Source organism: Cornus florida, unplaced genomic scaffold (genome assembly GCF_030987335.1).
Source record: "Cornus florida cultivar Cherokee Brave unplaced genomic scaffold, ASM3098733v1 CherokeeBrave_3.0.0_Hap2_Chr10, whole genome shotgun sequence".
In the NCBI taxonomy this organism is placed as follows: Eukaryota; Viridiplantae; Streptophyta; class Magnoliopsida; order Cornales; family Cornaceae; genus Cornus; species Cornus florida.
In genome coordinates, this window is record NW_026775580.1 from 49,836,839 (window position 1) to 49,852,743 (window position 15,905).

The 15,905-nt window shown below is 35.6% G+C and overlaps 1 pseudogene; it reads left to right on the forward strand.

Moving 5' to 3' along the window:
- Positions 1-6,079: 6,079 nt before the first annotated feature.
- LOC132277580 (protein ENHANCED PSEUDOMONAS SUSCEPTIBILITY 1-like) lies at positions 6,080-15,656 on the forward strand (annotated as a pseudogene).
- The last annotated feature ends 249 nt before the right edge of the window (positions 15,657-15,905 follow it).

Sequence of the window (15,905 nt, forward strand, 5' to 3'; positions counted from 1 at the left end):
TTTGCCACTTGTGGAGTTCACATATAATAATAGCTTTCAAAAGACTATTGGTATGGCACCGTTTGAGGCATTATATAGTCGACCGTGTAGATCTCCTGTTTGTTAGATGGAGGTTGGAGATAGCAGATTTTGGGTCCTGAGTTCATTAAGGATACCTCTGAGAAGATTGCTTATATTAGGGATCGTATGCACACTGCCTAGAGTAGGCAGAAGAGTTATGTAGATCGTCGTACTCGTGCATTAGAGTTTCAGGTTGGAGATCAGGTTTTACTCAAAATGTCTCCCATGAAGGGAGTAATGTGTTTTGGGAAGAAAGGGAAGTTGTCACCGCATTTTGTTGGTCCTTTTATAATTACGAATTGGGTTGGAGCTTTAGTTTATTGGTTAGCACTTCCGGACCACTTACATCAAGTCCACAATGTTTTTCATGTTTCCATGTTACGAAAATTTTTACGAGATGAGAATCGTTATCAGTATATAGATGTGGGTGAGATTGAGTTGCAACTGGATGCAACATATGTGGAGCCACTGTGTCGTATTATAGACCGAAAGGATCATATTCTTCACAATAAGGTCATATCGTTAGTACGTGTCGAGTGGAGTCACCATAATGAGGTTGAGTCTACTTAAGAACGAGAGGATATCATTCGCTCACAGTTTTCAGAAATAGTGGAAGAAGGTGAGGGCAAATTCCGAGGACGAAATTCCTTTTATTAAGGGGGAAGAATATAATACCCCTGATTTTAAAAGGATAGTCTCGGTATTTTTTTTAGTTATTTTAAGTGTTTATATGATTTATTGGCTAATTGTTTACTTGATTAATTGATTTGATTGTTTATGTGTTAATTGAATTATTTGTTTAAATTAAATTGTGTACTAACATTATGTGTATTCGATTTCTTTGTTTAAATTAAATTATATGTGATGGTTTATATTTGTTTAGGAATTTAATTATTTTATTTTTATTTTATTATTTTATATATTTTTATTTTTTTTAAGGAATTGGATATGGATAGTAGTAATGGACCAACCAATTAGGTCCCATAGACTACTTGGATAAGGGGTTTAATGGGTACGGATAATTATCCATGGATAGTTGTATATGTATATATAATAAATATAAATATATATATATGTGTGTGTGTGTGTGTGTGTGTGTGTATAAGGAAAGTCCTTTAGTAATAATCTGATGTATATTTATATATTATATATAAAAAGGAATATACATAAATTATACGTAACATATATTTTAGTTACCTTTTTAATATTTTAATATTTATTATTTTTCTCTGTTAAGTTAACTTAGATTGGGAAAAAGATTAGGTTGTTTTATGTAGCTTATAAATATATAACAATAGGTTAATAAAAGGAGCTAGAAATTAATCACGTAATATGTTAGAGAGAGGGAAAGAAGGAAGAAGGAGGAAGAGAAAGAGGAAGAAGGAGGTTAGGGTTGTTATCAAATCCCTAAAGGCAACTTTTAATTATTCTCTTCTCCTTTAATTCGTACTCTATGCATGTTAGATTAATTATAGGTTCTTTAAATAAATTAATTGGATCAAATTTTATTAATTAATTTGAAATTTTAAATTCATATTTTAATAATGGGATTTAATTCTTCTCTTCCGCTGAACTTAGCACTGTTGATGGCCTTGGTTTTTATTTTAATTTATCTATTTTTTCTTTTCTTTTTTTTTTTTTTTTTTACACATGAATTAATTGTAACATGAATCAATTTGGACATATGTTGATTTGTTGTCTTGAAAACAAAAGAGTGTGCGCCGAATGACGCGAATGATTGTTTGCATGAATCAGTTTGAATGCTATAAGTTTATGAAATCAAATTTTGGTTTTATTCATAAAGGATGCACGCCGAACGAGGTGATGAATCAATTTGTGAATATAAACATAAAGTTTGACATTATTAAATCACAAACTGATTGTATGTATAAAGGGGTGCACGTGATGAAATTGGAAATTTAGAACTTCATGTATTTCATAAGGCATACATGCCGAATGAGGCAACATATAATATTGATATGGTTAGAAATAAATCAATTTGGTATAAAAAAAAATATAGTTATGCATTAAATAGTTTAATGTTAATTTATTTAAAGTTGGAATATTAAATTGGAAATTTAGAACTTCATGTATTTCATAAGGCATACATGCCGAACGAGGCAACATATAATATTGATATGGTTAGAAATAAATCAATTTGGTATAAAAAAAATATAGTTATGCATTAAATAGTTTAATGTTAATTTATTTAAAGTTGGAATATTAAATTAATATTTGTTATTTTTGAATTGATGGATCTATATGAAATATTTAATTAATTTAAATAGATTTCTTAATAATTGGGTTGCATGATTTAAAGTACTCATGCTAAGTATGAAATTTAAGTTAAAACGTTAAATTAATTAAACAGAGTTGAGTTAAATTATTTAAATCAATTATTTGGATTTAAATAAATTTAATCAAATTGTGGAGGAGTACAATTAAATGAGAAGTATATTAATTTCCTTATGAGATAAATTAAATGCATAATACTTATTGTTATTTTTGCTTAATTAAATGTAAAAGATGTATATATGATTTATATCATATTTGTGTGGATTATTAGATGTAGATGTTGTTTGCATCTTTATATGGATATGGAAACCTTTATGTGATTATCTTATGGATTAGTGCACCATTATGGGATGGGAGCATATAAGGGAATTGATTAACTAATAAAGTTAAGTCCTAATTATTTTCCTGTCAGATCAACGGAATAGTTGGATGACATATTATTAAAATAATATTTGGATAGTTTATTTTAATGGTTGGATATGACGGATTTTACATATATAATTATACGCCATGATATGAGCTTGAATCTCAGGATTAGTGGTTAGGGTGCGTATATTGTCACGGATGTGTAACTAGATATAGTGTAGTTGTATATCCTGGTAGGTCTAGGTACTCATGTCCACTATATGCGCGTTTTACATATTGTTTACTATTCAGGTTGAGACAACTCTATAGTCAAGTGAGGTTCCTTTAGTGTGTATATATCTATATATAGACTATTTCGTTATTATTGAATTAATTAGGATGTGTACGTGTATCGGGTTTCTGTTTGGGATGTACTAGATTATAACTTGTTTGTGGGCCTGACCCACCATTATTTTTCAGGTGTTCGTCAATTCCAGTCTTAGAGATTGTTCGTACCAAGTAGAGACAGTCATTCACTCTTCCGACTCGACGTAGGACTCTTCTTCATGTTTTAGTTATTAGTTTTATTTCCGTTCAGTTATTTCAGTTAGGATATTATTAGGGGTCCACAGAATGGATTCCCGAGTTGTAGTTTAATTAATTACTGGTATCAGAGGATTGTAGAATTTTATTATAAGATTTTTAATTATTATTTATTTTGTATTTTTTAAAAATAAGGATTTATTATTTACTTCCCTTCAGCTTATTATTTATTTATTTATTATTCTTTTTGTATTTAAATGCTTGTTTAATTATTAATTGTTTGATATTCCTTATATTCTGTGCTCGGACTTGATCACCCGTTGCTCTAAAATCGATGGGTATCACAATACCCAACTTACCACTCAAAAGTACTAAAATTAGGTATATACATTCAGAACCCTGAAATCCTAACTCTTGGTCTCCTCTTGTTTATTTGTAAATATCCTATTAAGTCTTGACCGAGTTTTTTTTTTTTGGATAGGTAAGTACTCACGCAAACATTTCACAAATTGCCCACTACTGGGCTCTAACCTCTCACCTCCCCTTTGAGGTAGAAGAGTTTATACCATTGGGCTAATGGTCCATTGGTGAGTCTAAAATATTATACCACTCAAACAATCATGCATGTGGCATGAACTAGTTTAATGGATGTGAACACACCGATCATGACAGCACTAGATATACACACATTAAACAATTGAAACTTCATTACTATTTGTCCAAAATAAAATAAAATCTAAGAATCTATGCTACATCATGAAGCTTACCCCATATAGTAGAAGCAATTTATTTTTCACATGGAGTCTTAGGTTTTTCTATAAGACTAACGGCAGCTGTAAAACTGTGCATTTCTTTCCGGATAATACTCCATAGCTCTTACTCTATGATGTCCCTAAATTGGAAGAGTAATACGCTTGCCATCTACCCGATTGAATAGATAGCTCCTGCCACTTGCTTCACTCCCTACATTGAAAGGTGGCAGCCACATTTCAATATGAGCTTGCCCTGAGATTGTAATTTAGCTGTTGCAAGCTCCTAGCTTTCTGCCTGACCCACCCCTGTATAACAAGACATTAGTCTAGTCCCAACGTTGTACATATGATATATCTTATTCGTGAGTGTGACCTTTTTGAGGAGGCAATATGCATCAAAACTTTGTCCAAGTGTACTTGCTTGGGATAATATTTAAAATTTATTGATTTTCTTTTGATCGGAATACAATCTGGTTGTATTTTGTGTTCATTACTTCACTTCCTGCATGTCATATCTTGTTAGGCATATTGTTTAGATTAGAGACAAGTTCAACTGTCATATGTTATGCCAATTAAGTTGGCACTTTTTTTATTGTCACTTTATCTCAACTTTGGAAAGTCATGTTTGAAAATTTTGTGGCAGTAGTATTTTTATTCTAGATTGGGTTTTGAAGAAGCGCAAGGAGAAATGGGGTTTGGAATGGAGGCTGTTTCCTTTGCCTTTTCAATTGTTTTTGTTATGAAGAATTTTCTTACTGAAAATTTGTACACTTTGGTGGATCAGCTAGAGTATGAGCATTCAGGCATGCTTCTAGAGACCCGACAGTGGTTTGCATTTGCTTGAATCACCAGATGTTTTGAAGGCAAAAGTTGCTGAGGCAATGGAGGTCTTAAGGAACGTTGTTAAACAACAATCTATTAGCCCAGCTAACCAACTTACCTCTCTGTCCCTGAATGATAACCTAATTTTCTAAGTAAAGTTGATAAAATTTGTGTGCATGTGGTGGTGAGGATACTTGTTTTGGTATCTGGAGTTGATTTTAGCATTACTTAAGTTATTGAAAGCATATTTGACTGCTCAATTTTTTTGTCTGTCCTTTGTGAGGATTGCTAAGATTCCATGAATTCTTTGTTATGGTTTCATTTTGGTGTGAAAACCATCATATGAGGATACTCATGAGGACAAATTTTATTTTAATTTTATTTATTTATTTATTTTTATCTAAGCATGTTGCAGCTTGTCATTAGCAGGGTCAACTATTGCCTCATAGAGACTTGAAGCCTCAACCTCCAATGTGAGAAGGGGAGGTACACGTTAGACACTTCGAGAAACGAGCATTATCACCATAGGGACTTGAAGCCTCAACCTCCATTGCAAGGGGGAGATACAAGTTAGACACTTTGTCATTCAATTTTGTTGTCATTAGATACCTTTTATTTTGGCGTTTAATAATGTTCAGTTATAGAGTATTCCCTATGAGAACTATAAATTGTTAGTCCATCTGAACTATATAAAACACTTATAAGCAAAAACTATAAGCAACAAAAGCAAACACTTGTAGGCAGCGAAAAAGGAGCAGGACTGTTTGAAAATTGCAACCTTCCTTGGTGTAATACTTGGGTAGTGTTTGGGAGGGCTTTTGGGGACCCTGAAATAGGCTTTTAAACCTAAGAAGCCTTTCAACATATAAAATGATTAGTTATGCACAATAGCCAAATCTCCATACGTGCAACTGGCAACAGCGTCAAAAGCTAACGACCCCGCAGTTCTAAACTAAGATTTGACGAAAAAGGGGAAGCCGCATGTGAAAAAAGCACTTTGCAGAATTATTTAATAAACTAAAGCTAATGGTGATACAGTACTTAGATTGACTAAATAGGCCTGAGAATGGTTCCAAGACGGTTAAGAGCTTTAAACAACGGATCTAATAGCAATACAGAATTTTGGCTTATGTGGTTGTCAATTGACCTCAGATTCGTAGTGTGCACCATAAGCTTAATCTAGTTTTAAAAACCAGATAGGTAAAGTTGAGGAGAATAATTAATCCACAACTTTCAGGACGAGTGCTCCAACTGTTTAACACATCTCTGTGTGTTTTATCAAGCCACAATATATAGCGGATAAGTCAAAGAAACCCATTAATTTGTCACCATGGGACTTAGCTATGCTCTCAATATATTACATCCAAAAGGGTCTGTTTTTCATCAAGCCTCAAGCAGTGGATGATCAAGCAAACCCCATCAAACCTCTCCTAGAAATGTTCAAAGTGTCTCTCTCTTTTGCTCTTGTTCATTTCTATCCGCTTGCTGGTCACCTATCCACATTGTTGCTCTATACTTATCAATTGCGTGCCAGTGCCAAATTCATCTACGCGGGTGTGGGCTTAACTGTGTCAAGCATCCTTTCACCTAGTGATGTCCTCTACTTGCCCAATCATTCTTTGACCATGACAGGGCAATTAATCATAACGATCACCCCATGTCTCTGTTATCCATTCAGGTGACTCCAAAAGGTTATGATATTAGCTAGGAAGCACGGACACTCCGAAATAGGCAAAGAATCCGTGTCGGACACGTGTCGGATACGGACACGCGTCGGACACGGCCCGACACGTGTCGGACACGGCAAAAAGCGTGTCTGGAATTTTTTATTTTTTTAAAATTTTCGGACACGGATTGGACACGGCACGGATACGGCACGGACACGCGTCCGACACGCCAGGGTGTGTGTCCGACACGCGTGTCTTATTTTTGGGGGTTTAAAAGATAATTTTTAAAAGAAAGTTGGGTTAAAGTACAAATATATAAAGTTATTTACTTACTTATGTGGTCAGAACATAATAATTTTAAACTTTCAAGGTTAATATGTAATTTTAAACAAAAGAGATAGATATTTAAGGCAGTCATTACACTATTACAAGATCAGATTCAAAGGACAGGGGTTGTGCTCTCTCAAACTGACGACGAAGCTCTGCAACTTCCTGCTGCAGATCAAAGCGACTCCTTCCAGCCTCCAGGTCAGTCTCTCTCTCTCTTTCTCTCTCTCTCTCTCCTCTCTTTTCTTCCTCCTCCTTCCTCTTTTCTTTCTTTTTCTTCACAAACCCTAGTTTCTTTCTTTCTTCTTCATTTTTTTTTTTCTTTTTCCTTTTTCACAAACCCAGATTCTTTCTTTCTTCTTCATCTATTTTTTTTTTTGTTTTTTTTTCGTTTTCCTTTTTCAAAACCCCAGTTTCTTTCTTTTTCTTTTCTCTCTCCTTTGTTTTTTTTTTTTCCCCCGTTTTTCACTAACCCCAGTTTCTTTCTTCTTCATCTATTTTTTATTTTTTGTTTTTTGTTTTCCTTTTTCAAAACCCCAAATTCTTTCTTTTTCTTTTCTCTCTCTCCTCCCCCCCCCCCCCCTCCACTAACCCCATTTCACAAATCCGTCTTCTTCTTTTCTGGTATTTTTCCCTTTTTACAGACCTTAATTTCTTTCTTCTGCTTCTTCTTCTTCTTATCTGTTGTCTTTATTCTTGCTTTAAATTTTAGCTTGTGTGAGTCGTGACTTATTGACCTGTAAATGAATTGGATTTCATCTTTGATTTAATTTCAGCTATTGCATATGACTTATGAATCTGTAGCAAATAGGAATTTATTTTTTCTTTGCTGACTGTTCTTTCTTTGCTGACTGCTGTAAGTATGGATTTTTTTCCTTTTCTTTTTATGTCTAGGGAATTAGACATGTCATTGTCTACATCAGTTGCTAGTTGTACTCCTCAATTCGAACAAGATGATAACAAACCACTTTGGAACTATGTCACACAATTAGAAAAAATTGGTGGTGGAGGAGGAAATTTTTTATTCAAATGCCACTTTTGTAATAACGAATTCAGGGGGTCTTATACAAGAGTTAAAGCCCACTTGTTGCAGAACACTGGTATGGGTATTCGTATATGTCCAAAAGTCACATATCAGAATATTGCAGAAATGCAAAAAGCAATTGAAGAAGCCGAATTGAGAATTAAAAATTCTAAACCAAAAAAAGTTCCTTTGCCGCCGTCTAGTGCATCATTGGGTGGTACTACTAGTCTCACTCAGGAGGCTTATGTACCAAAGAAAAGAAAGGCAAGTGGGGGTGCCATTGGGAAGGCATTTAATAATGAGGCTCGGGAACAATTGTACTCAGAGATTGCTAGGATGTTTTATTCCGCAGGATTGCCGTTTCATCTAGCAAGAAACCCGTATTATGTGAGTTCATACAACTATGCTGCAAATAATCCTCTGACAGGTTATTTGCCTCCGGGTTATAATCTATTGAGAACCACTCTACTTCAAAAAGAAAAGGCAAATATTGATAGATTATTGCAACCAATTAGGAGTACATGGAAGGCAAAGGGTGTTAGCATTGCAAGTGATGGTTGGAGTGATCCACAAAGGCGGCCTTTAATTAATTTTATGGCTATGACAGAAGGAGGTCCCATGTTTTTGAAAGCTGTTGATTGTTCCGGTGGAATTAAAGACAAGTTTTTCATTTCCAATTTGTTGAAGGAAGTCATAAATGAGGTTGGCCCCCAAAATGTGATCCAAGTAATTACAGACAATGCCCCAAATTGCAAGGCTGCTGGACAACTAATTGAAGGGCAATTCCCTCACATTGTTTGGACACCTTGTGTGGTCCATACTCTTAATCTTGCCCTCAAAAATATTTGTGCTGCAAAAAATGTGGAAAAGAATGAAATTGCATATGCAGAGTGTGGTTGGATTCTTGATTATGCTGATGAGGTTACAATAATAAAGAATTTCATCATGAACCATTCAATGAGATTAGCTATTTTCAATGAGTTTGTCAGCTTGAAGTTGCTTTCAGTTGCAGAGACACGCTTTGCTTCTGTTATTGTGATGATGAAAAGATTTAAACTTATAAAAGGTGGTCTCCAAGCAATGGTCATAAGTGACAAGTGGACTTGCTATAAGGAGGATGATGTAGGAAAGGCAGATTATGTGAGAGAGAAGCTGTTGGATGAACAATGGTGGGGAAAGATTGATTATATCCTTTCCTTTACTTCACCTATTTATGACATGCTAAGGGCTTGTGATACCGATAAGCCTTGTCTTCACTTAGTTTATGATATGTGGGATACAATGATTGAAAAAGTGAAGATGGCAATATATAGGTATGAAAGAAAGCGACAAAGTGAAAGTTCTTCCTTTTATGAAGTGGTGCATGGGATACTTGTAGCTCGTTGGAACAAGAACAATACTCCGCTTCATTGCTTGGCACATTCCCTAAATCCAAGGTAAATCATTAGATATTAATTTGTAAGCTAAAGAAGTTTTAATCTTAGTTTAGAATTAAGGAAATTAAATTATGAATTAAATGCATTCTCTTATTTATTGTAGGTACTATAGTGATGTGTGGCTTAGTGAAGACCAAAGTCGAGTTCCACCACACAAGGATTTAGAGGTCTCAAGAGAGAGAACAAGGTGCCTTAAAAAATACTTTAGTGACCCACAAGAGCGTTCAAAAGTCCAATTGGAGTATGCTAATTTTTCATCAAACTCGGGGGAATTTGGGGAGAGTGATTCTATATGTGATAGATATACCATGGATCCTAAAAGTTGGTGGGTTGTACATGGTTCATATGGTCCCTTGCTTCAAGAGTTAGCTTTGAAGTTGCTTGTCCAGCCTTCTTCCTCCTCATGTTGTGAGAGGAACTGGAGTACTTATTCTTTTATTCACTCATTGAGAAGGAACAAGATGGCGCCACAACGGGCTGAAGATTTGGTTTTCATTCATAGTAATCTCCGTCTTCTGTCAAGGAGAACCCCACAGTACAATGAAGGACGAACTAAGATGTGGGATATTGCAGGAGATGCATTTGATTCATTTGGTGATGTTGGGGTGCTTGAGGTTGCAAACCTCTCACTTGATGAGCCAGAATTAGAGGCGGTATTATTTACCGATGATGGAAGTGTTAATGATGATGAGATTCACGAGACAATTGATGATGAACAACAATAGATGAATGCTGATATGTTCTTTTTTTTTTTTTTTTTTGGACTACCCTTTTGGTATTGTAAATGGTAAAGTCCTAGGTCAAATGATGGATGGGAATAGATGATAGTACACTGACTTGTTTTTGTATCTTTTTTGGGACTAGCCTTTAGGTTTTTGTGAATGTTAAGTGTTAACAGTACAGTATTGAATGTTAAACAATCATGAATGTTAATAGTCCTTTCAGTCTATGCTTTTGTATTTGGAGTAAAGTTGCAATGATGATTAAATGATACTAGTTATTATTCTAATATCTTGTTTTTTATTTGGTTTTATAACTCTGCAACATTGTTCTTTTATAGTTTATTAGTTATAAGTTATGATTTGTATATATTTTCCATTGTGAGGTTGATGAAAAATAGTAACACTCGGTAATTTTTAAAGTACTACATCATATATATATATATATATACACTATTCGCCGTGTCCGTGTCCTAATTTTTTTGGATTTGCCGTGTCGCCGTGTCCGTGTCGTGTCGTATCCGTGTCCCGTATCCGTGTCCGTGCTTCTTAGGATATTAGCAAAGTGTATATTTACTTATAGACGACGCATCATCTATAAAAAAATTTATTTAAAGACTTTAAACTGTTATAAAGAATGTAACTTTTTTGTTATCTTCTAGCAGGTAATGGAGCTTGTTGATGGCATCTTTATAGGATGTTCCATGAACCATGCTGTCGTAGATGGGACATCTTTGTGGCATTTCTTTAAGGCATGGTCAGAGATTTTCAAAGCACAAGGACATAATACTATTACCATTTCCCACCCACCAATTCACAAGCATATCAGTCTTCCCTTTACCCACCATGATCAGTTCATTAGCAGACATGAAGCACCCTTGCTGAGGTGACAGAGTCCATAGTAAAAATCAAAGCCAAGGCCAATTCAGAATGCAAGTCCAGCAACATTTCCTCTTTGTAGGCTTTGTTGGCACATGTTTTGAGGTCCATGACACGGGTGTGCCGTCTACCACCTGACCAAAAGACCAGTTATAGAATGGCTATTAATAACAGCCCACCATATCCTCAAGACTACTTTGGAAATTCAATCCAGAAGGTGAGAGGAATCGCCACAGCTTGAGATCTGTTTGAATACAGTCTTGGGTGGGCAGCTTCACTATTACATCAAGCGATTAATCACAATGATAATGCAATAAGAGAGGGGAGAGGCATGGCTTCAGTTTCCCTTCATATACCAACTAGGACAGTTCTTGGATCCCTGCAGCATTACAATGGGAACCTCACCACGTTTTGACATGTATGGGAATGACTTCGGATTGTGGAAAATGATGAAGTATGGATTTGGAGTCGTGCTTTTTACAGTTTTACCAGATTCAATGGGTGCTGTTGAATCCAATGAAGAGTTCACGGAGGCCATCCTTTCATCTAATGAAATGTACTAAATCGCAATTTTGGTGTTGAATGCTTCATTTTGCCTTATCACAGCAAGCATGCGTGGATTGAATGGTTCAATGGATTGACTAGTTTTATGTGAAATTACTTGATTTTGTCTTAATGGTATTACTAGTACTCTTCCAATCTTGTTACTATCATAGATAAGGTAGCTTCTTGTAGCTGTTTAAAAATTTAGTAGCAGGAATATAAAACAAAGAGTCCCAAGTAATGTTTTCAATCAGCATATATATTGTATATGGTGTGTGTGTGTGTGTAAAACCAGTTTGTAGTTTGATCTGCCACTTAGATGGGAAAAGTGATGCCTCAACTTCTTCTGTGTAATTGCTTGAGCGTGCATATACACACAAATTTCGTAGTCTGCAAATAAAGAACAAAATATGAAGCAAATAGAATTTTATTAATTTATGAAAATTTGAATAGAATCCTCTGAGATATTCTTTACAAAAGAAAGAATGTATCATCTAATTCGATCTCCTTTGTTGGTTGGATTCAAGGGCTTTTGGAGCTTGATTTTGAATCGGGTTGTTGACAATCTTCTTCAAGTATTTATAGTTGGAGAAGATAGTCGATGATTTCTGATCGAGGGTTGACAAAGCTTGATCTCGGACAGTGTTGTGTGGTGATTCGTCAAACTTGTTAAATCACGAAGAAAGAACGGCACGATTTAGATGTGCTTGTTGTTCTTTTTTGAATTTGAGGAAGAACGGCACTTTGGATGTGCTTAATGTTCGTCGCCTTGAGAGAGAATTTGTTAAATTTGATGATTGGATGTGCTTGTTGTTTTTCGCCTTCAGAGAGAATTTGTTAAATTTGATGAAGAACAACGCGGTTTTGGATTGGATATGCTTATTGTTCTTCGTCTTCAGAAAATTTGTGGAAGAACGGCACGGCTTTGGTTGTGCTTGTTGTTCTTTGCCTTCAGAATATATGTTGAATTTGATGAAGAACGGCACGGCTTTGGTTGTGCTTTTTGTTGATCACCGTGGAATTTTGATGAAGAATGGCACGATTTGATGTGTTTGTTGCTCTTCGCCTTCAGGTTTGGATATTGGGGATGAATGTCGACAAAGCTTTTGTATTTCTCTAGAATAGATTTCTAGAATTCTCAACTTCTCTACATCTGGATTTCTGGCCCTTTAGATTTTGAGTCTCTCAATTTCTAGACTCCCTTCCTCCTTCCTCTAAGCCTTTATTTATAGGCTTCTTGGATTAAAAGGATAATGACATGTGTCCTCTCCTGATAAGGACAAAATCATAACTGGGCCAGGCTGGCTATATTGTGATGATTATTTATAAAATAATTATTCTAAATATATTTTATTAGCAATAATTATCTTTTTATTTAATCATCTAGGTTGGGCTAATTAAATAATTTAAGTGGACCAAGCTTGTGCCAATTAAATAATTCAATTAAATATTAAACCCATATTTGATGGGTCAATTCGTCAAAACAAAAATCCATTAAAATTTTAGTCTCTACAGTGCACATGTCAAAAAATTTCAAATGCTTCCTTAAATTAAGAACTCATCAATGTTTGCTTTAAATATTTGTCTAAATGGAAATGGAAATGGAAAAGGAAAATTGAGGATTCGTTCCCACTAGACAAATGGGTGTGTTTGGTTTGGTGGTTTATTTGTTTATTTTCTTTTTTTATAAAAAAAATATATATATATATATATATATATATATAATATATTTGGGAGTGGAAGTAAAAGGTTATTTGCCAATTTGTTCTTATTTTGCCTTGGCTTTCATCCATTCATAGTCTTTTTTAAGGCTCTCTTTTCATTTAAAGGGCTCAATCCCCCTTAATCTAGAGACATAAATTTTAATGCATCTCCAAATAAATGCGGTCAAAATTCGACCTTCGATGAATGAAAATGGTTATCAAATTGACTTAATGTGATTATAAACAATTATGTTATTATTCAAATCTCTCTAGGTGTTAAAAAATAATATTAATAATCTCTCTTTCTCACCACCGCACAAAATTTATTACTATTACCATTTATTTTTATTTATTAAAAAGAAAATATCTCAACACAACCCCTGAAGCCTTACCAGATTTAAGTTGTTACCTAAGGCCCTGTTTGGGGAAAAGACTCCCCTAATCCTTGGTCTTAAAATTTTGTTTTTCTTATTCTCCAAATAACTAGTTTTTAAATTATATATATATATATATATATATATATAAGGCTCATTATAGGTTTTTGATTTAATCTATGAGTATCTCTAATTGTAAGTGTTGTGTTATTTTAGTAATTGAGCTGTTTTTCATATCTTGGAGTCCGTGTTCAAGAATATTTATGAAGATGCAACAAATTTCTCTCTTGATTTTAACAGAGTTTCATTACACTTCAAGAATTTTTCTCCCCTTTTTCCCTCTATTTTCAGTCTATTTATAGACTATTATAATGGTCCTAGAGGTTTCCTAACTAATTCCTCGCGCTGGGCCATGTTCCGGGCCTCCCTTGACATAGGCTCGATTATTTTTAGCAGGCCTTCAGCATCACTATTCAATCTTGGGCCTAGCTTGAGATTAGTTGGCTCGGACCAGGATCACCTACTTGACCCATTTTGTGTCATGTGGGCCGTATCCAATCTGCGCCGTACTTGGTGTCTTCAACTGCCCCCATAATCACTCCCTAATTAATTAGGGTGTGATTATTAATGGTAATCAATCATGACTCGGCGGCTTAAGATGATCATGTGGGGGGAGTGAGTGGTCGGCTCAAGAATCAATGTTTTGAATTTCGAAAACTCTTCAGTTTCCTGACATCTTGGCTTTTGGGTCCACTTTCTCTTTATAAACCAAGGAACCTGCACTCATACATCTATCTATTGTCTCTATCACACATCGCTATCAATCAACTTTACTGTTTGGCCCTTCCAAGAAAATCAAATCCTCATCGGCGAATTCTTGCACAAGATTTTCCCTTTTTCAGTTGTCCTACAGCGCTTTTGTGATCTTCAATTCTGTCGAGGTTAGTTTTGTTTTCCTTCATCTTCTTCTTTTTCTTTTTTTTTTTAAAAAAAAAACTTTACATAATTCCTTGTGATCTCTACTCGCTTTCGCCATGCCCATTGATTTAGATGTTCTTCGCGTGAAACTTCAACTTCCCAGTGACATTCACATTAGGGAGTGCCTTAGGAGCATGGATATTAGGACTAGCGCCGGCCTTCTTCCCGGCGAGATCTTTTTTTCCCTCCTTCATCTAATTGTTATTAGATTCCCTCTACATCCTTTTTCAGTTATGTCTTTAATAGGTTGGGGTTTTCCCCTCTTCAGGTGAACCCCAATTTTCTTAGGGTTCTGTCCGTTCTGCTACTTCTGAACCTTGACAGTGGTCTGGATCTAGATATTATAGATCTTCTCCTCTGTTAGAACGTCAGTAAGATCAGGCTGAATGACATGTATTATCATTTTTACCCTATCAAGAAGAAGTCAATTTGTAAGGACAAACTTGACTCGGAGAAAAGTTGGAAAAATAACATAATTTAGGTTAGAGGGGCCTGGTTTGCTCCGGCTGCTAAGGATTACCCTATCTTGACCGCCTTTGGTGAATGTTCTGTCTCTTCATACCAGAAATTCAAAACCCACAAAAGTGATTACTCTTGTGAAGTTTACACTCCTCGTTTCTGCACTTTTCTATGTCATTTCCTAGGTATTCCTTATAACGAATTAAGCTACGGTATTTACAGGGATAGGATCAATCACCGGAAGGAATACGTTCTGAACAACGTTCTTTCCTGTTCCGATCTTCTTGTGTCCGAGAACCTTGCTGACATCTCACTCCTTAGCAGCACCATGAGTCAACTTCGGATTCCTTCCTTCAGCAGGAAAAAGGACCCTCCTAGGGTCGTTACTGCTTCTGCAGCTACTTCTTCTCCAGCTTCGGCATCCTCTTCTTCCACTACCTCCAGCACCATTCCGAAAGTAGTGGCTGCTAACCCAATCATCATTGCCTCACCTGCCAACTCGAACACCGCTCCTCAAGTCAGCAATCCCCCTGCCATCACTATATCTGCCCAGGACAAGGAGCAAGGAAAAAGGCCTCAGCCTGACAGTGAACCCAGTCTTGATGATGTTCCTCTGACAAGAAGGATTCGAAATTCTGGGCCGAGCGTGCCCACACCTTCCCAAAACAGACCAACTGCTCCCTCTAGGTCTAGCACAGCCACCGCCTCTCCCTCTAGAGTGGTTCCATAGAGCCCCTGATTTATCCGAGCAGATGGATCAGTTGTTAAGTCAAACGAGACCATGTTCAAAGAAGGCCCAACCACTATAGCCTATTACAAACACCTGTGGTCCCCCAAAGACATTAAAGTTGCCAAAGTTCTGATTCAGAAAAAGGTGTTCAGTCGCTTTCCTTTGGCTACTATAAAGGTAATTCCCTACCCTTCTCTTGGTTACTTTAGAAATGTCTTCATATTCTAACTTTTCTGGATATACATTCGG